Here is a 5,639-nt window from a genome sequence, read left to right as displayed (position 1 = left end):
CAATCCTGTATCCTATCCTGTCCTCTATCCTATCCCATCCTCTATCCTATCCTATGCTCTATCCTATCCTATCGTCTATCCTATCCTCTATCCTATCCTATTCCTCTATCCTATCCTATCCTCTATCCTATCCTATCCTATATCCTATCCTATCCTCTATCCTATCCTATCCTCTATCCTATCCTATCCTCTATCCTATCCTATCCTCTATCCTATCCTATCCTCTATCCTATCCTATCCTGTATCCCATCCTATCCTCTATCCTATCCTATCCTCTATCCTATCCTATCCTCTATCCTATCCTATCCTGTATCCTATCCTATCGTCTATCCTACCCTATCCTCTATCCTATCAAATCCCCTATCCTATCCTCTATCCTATCCTATCATCTATCCTCTATCCTATCCAATCCTCTATCCTATCCTATCGTCTATCCTATCCTCTATCCTATCCTATCCTCTATCCTATCCTATCCACTATCCAATCCTATCCTCTATCCTCTATCCTATCCTATCCTCTATCCTATCCTATCCTCTATTCTATCCTATCTTCTATCCTATCCTATCCTCTATCCTATCCTATGCTCTATCCTATCCTATCGTCTATCCTATCCTCTATCCTATCCTATTCCTCTATCCTATCCTATCCTCTATCCTATCCTATCCTATATCCTATCCTATCCTCTATCCTATCCTATCCTCTATCCTATCCTATCCTCTATCCTATCCTATCCTCTATCCTATCCTATCCTCTATCCTATCCTATCCTGTATCCTATCCTATCCTCTATCCTATCCTATCCTCTATCCTATCCTATCCTCTATCCTATCCTATCCTCTATCCTATCCTATCCTCTATCCTATCCTCTATCCTATCCTATCCTCTATCCTATCCTATCCTCTATCCTATCCTATCCTCTATCCTATCCTATCCTGTATCCTATCCTATCCTCTATCCTATCCTATCCTCTATCCTATCCTATCCTCTATCCTATCCTATCCTGTATCCTATCCTATCCTCTATCCTATCCTATCCTCTATTCGATCCTATCCTTTTATCTTATCCTATCCTATACTCTATCCTATACTATCCTCTATCCTATCAAATCCCCTATCCTATCCTCTATCCTATCCTATCCTCTATCCTATCGTATCCTCTATCCTATCCCATCTTCTATCCTATCCTATCCTCTATCCTATCAAATCCCCAACCCTATCCTCTGTCCTATCCTATCCTCTATCCTATCCTATCCTCTATCGTATCCTATCCTCTATCCTATCCTATCCTCTATCGTATCCTATCCTCTATCCTATCCTATCCTCTATCCTCTATCCTATCCTATCCTCTATCCTCTATCCTATCCTATCCGCTATCCTATCCTATCGTCTATCCTATCCTCTATCCTATCCTATCCTGTATCCTATCCTATCCTCCATCCTATCCTATCCTCAATCCTATCCTTTCCTGTATCCTATCCAATCCTGTATCCTATCCTGTCCTCTATCCTATCCCATCCTCTATCCTATCCTATGCTCTATCCTATCCTATCGTCTATCCTATCCTCTATCCTATCCTATTCCTCTATCCTATCCTATCCTCTATCCTATCCTATCCTATATCCTATCCTATCCTCTATCCTATCCTATCCTCTATCCTATCCTATCCTCTATCCTATCCTATCCTCTATCCTATGCTATCCTCTATCCTATCCTATCCTGTATCCCATCCTATCCTCTATCCTATCCTATCCTCTATCCTATCCTATCCTCTATCCTATCCTATCCTGTATCCTATCCTATCGTCTATCCTACCCTATCCTCTATCCTATCAAATCCCCTATCCTATCCTCTATCCTATCCTATCATCTATCCTCTATCCTATCCAATCCTCTATCCTATCCTATCGTCTATCCTATCCTCTATCCTATCCTATCCTCTATCCTATCCTATCCACTATCCAATCCTATCCTCTATCCTCTATCCTATCCTATCCTCTATCCTATCCTATCCTCTATTCTATCCTATCTTCTATCCTATCCTATCCTCTATCCTATCCTATGCTCTATCCTATCCTATCGTCTATCCTATCCTCTATCCTATCCTATTCCTCTATCCTATCCTATCCTCTATCCTATCCTATCCTATATCCTATCCTATCCTCTATCCTATCCTATCCTGTATCCTATCCTATCCTCTATCCTATCCTATCCTCTATCCTATCCTATCCTCTATCCTATCCTATCCTCTATCCTATCCTATCCTCTATCCTATCCTATCCTGTATCCTATCCTATTCTCTATCCTATCCTATCCTCTATCCTATCAAATCCCCTATCCTATCCTCTATCCTATCCTATCCTATCCTGTATCCTATCCTATCCTCTATCCTATCCTATCGTCTATCCTATCCTCTATCCTATCCTATCATCTATCCTCTATCCTATCCTATTAAATCCCCTATCCTATCCTCTATCCTACCCTATCCTCTGTCCTATCCTATCCTCTATCCTATCCTATCCTCTATCCTATCCTATCCTCTATCCTATCCTATCCTCTATCCTATCCTATCCTCTATCCTCTATCCTATCCTATCCTCTATCCTCTATCCTATCCTATCCTCTATCCTATCCTATCGTCTATCCTATCCTCTATCCTATCCTATCCTCTATCCTATCCTATCCTCCATCCTAACCTATCCTCAATCCTATCCTTTCCTGTATCCTATCCAATCCTGTATCCTATCCTGTCCTCTATCCTATCCTATCCTCTATCCTATCCTATGCTCTATCCTATCCTATCGTCTATCCTATCCTCTATCCTATCCTTTTCCTCTATCCTATCCTATCCTCTATCCTATCCTATGCTCTATCCTATCCTATAGTCTATCCTATCCTCTATCCTATACTATTCCTCTATCATATCCTATCCTCTATCCTATCCTCTATCCTATCCTATCCTCTATCCTATCCTATCCTCCATCCTATCCTATCCTCAATCCTATCCTTTCCTGTATCCTATCCAATCCTGTATCCTACCCTGTCCTCTATCCTATCCTATCCTCTATCCTATCCTATCCTCTATCCTATGCTATCCTCTGTCCTATCCTATCCTCTATCCTATGCTATCCTCTATCCTATCCTCTATCCTATCCTATCGTCTATCCTATCCTCTATCCTATCCTATCCTCTATCCTATCCTATCCTCCATCCTATCCTATCCTCAATCCTATCCTTTCCTGTATCCTATCCAATCCTGTATCCTCTCCTGTCCTCTATCCTATCCTATCCTCTATTCGATCCTATCCTTTTATCTTATCCTATCCTATACTCTATTCTATCCTATCCTCTATCCTATCAAATCCCCTATCCTATCCTCTATCCTATCCTATCCTCTATCCTATCGTATCCTCTATCCTATCCCATCTTCTATCCTATCCTATCCTCTATCCTATCAAATCCCCAACCCTATCCTCTGTCCTATCCTATCCTCCATCCTATCCTATCCTCTATCGTATCCTATCCTCTATCCTATCCTATCCTCTATCCTCTATCCTATCCTATCCTCTATCCTATCCTCTATCCTATCCTATCCTCTATCCTATCCTATCCTCCATCCTATCCTATCCTCAATCCTATCCTTTCCTGTATCCTATCCAATCCTGTATCCTATCCTGTCCTCTATCCTATCCCATCCTCTATCCTATCCTATGCTCTATCCTATCCTATCGTCTATCCTATCCTCTATCCTATCCTATTCCTCTATCCTATCCTATCCTCTATCCTATCCTATCCTATATCCTATCCTATCCTCTATCCTATCCTATCCTCTATCCTATCCTATCCTCTATCCTATCCTATCCTCTATCCTATCCTATCCTCTATCCTATCCTATCCTCTATCCTATCCTATCCTGTATCCTATCCTATCCTCTATCCTATCCTATCCTCTATCCTATCCTATCCTCTATCCTATCCTATCCTGTATCCTATCCTATCCTCTATCCTATCCTATCCTCTATCCTATCCTATCCTCTATCCTATCCTATCCTCTATCCTATCCTATCCTGTATCCTATCCTATTCTCTATCCTATCCTATCCTCTATCCTATCAAATCCCCTATCCTATCCTCTATCCTATCCTATCCTATCCTGTATCCTATCCTATCCTCTATCCTATCCTATCGTCTATCCTATCCTCTATCCTATCCTATCATCTATCCTCTATCCTATCCTATTAAATCCCCTATCCTATCCTCTATCCTACCCTATCCTCTGTCCTATCCTATCCTCTATCCTATCCTATCCTCTATCCTATCCTATCCTCTATCCTATCCTATCCTCTATCCTATCCTATCCTCTATCCTCTATCCTATCCTATCCTCTATCCTCTATCCTATCCTATCCTCTATCCTATCCTATCGTCTATCCTATCCTCTATCCTATCCTATCCTCTATCCTATCCTATCCTCCATCCTATCCTATCCTCAATCCTATCCTTTCCTGTATCCTATCCAATCCTGTATCCTATCCTGTCCTCTATCCTATCCTATCCTCTATCCTATCCTATGCTCTATCCTATCCTATCGTCTATCCTATCCTCTATCCTATCCTTTTCCTCTATCCTATCCTATCCTCTATCCTATCCTATGCTCTATCCTATCCTATAGTCTATCCTATCCTCTATCCTATACTATTCCTCTATCATATCCTATCCTCTATCCTATCCTCTATCCTATCCTATCCTCTATCCTATCCTATCCTCCATCCTATCCTATCCTCAATCCTATCCTTTCCTGTATCCTATCCAATCCTGTATCCTACCCTGTCCTCTATCCTATCCTATCCTCTATCCTATCCTATCCTCTATCCTATGCTATCCTCTGTCCTATCCTATCCTCTATCCTATGCTATCCTCTATCCTATCCTCTATCCTATCCTATCGTCTATCCTATCCTCTATCCTATCCTATCCTCTATCCTATCCTATCCTCCATCCTATCCTATCCTCAATCCTATCCTTTCCTGTATCCTATCCAATCCTGTATCCTATCCTATCCTCTATCCTATCCTATCCTCTATCCTATCAAATCCCCTATCCTCTATCCTATCCTATCATCTATCCTCTATCCTATCCTATCCTCTATCCTATCCTATCCTCTATCCTATCCTATCCTCTATCCTATCCTATCCTGTATCCTATCCTATCCTCTATCCTATCCTATCCTCTATCCTATCAAATCCCCTATCCTATCCTCTATCCTATCCTATCCTGTATCCTATCCAATCCTCTATCCTATCCTCTATCCTATCCTATCCTCTATCCTATCCTATCCTCCATCCTATCCTATCCTGTATCCTATCCTCTCCTCTATCCTATCCTATCCTATCTTCTATCCTATCCTATCCTCTGTCCTATCCTATCCTCTAACCTATCCTATCCTCTATCCTATCCTCTATGCTATCCTCTATGCTATCCTCTATCCTATCCTATCGTCTACCCTATCCTCTATCCTATCCTATCCTCTATCCTATCCTATCCTCCATCCTATCCTATCCTCAATCCTATCCTTTCCTGTATCCTATCCAATCCTGTATCCTCTCCTGTCCTCTATCCTATAGTATCCTCTATTCGATCCTATCCTTTT

The sequence above is a fragment of the Halictus rubicundus genome, unplaced genomic scaffold, assembly GCF_050948215.1.
Source record: "Halictus rubicundus isolate RS-2024b unplaced genomic scaffold, iyHalRubi1_principal scaffold0128, whole genome shotgun sequence".
NCBI classification, from domain to species: domain Eukaryota; kingdom Metazoa; phylum Arthropoda; class Insecta; order Hymenoptera; family Halictidae; genus Halictus; species Halictus rubicundus.
This window is presented reverse-complemented; position numbering follows the sequence as displayed.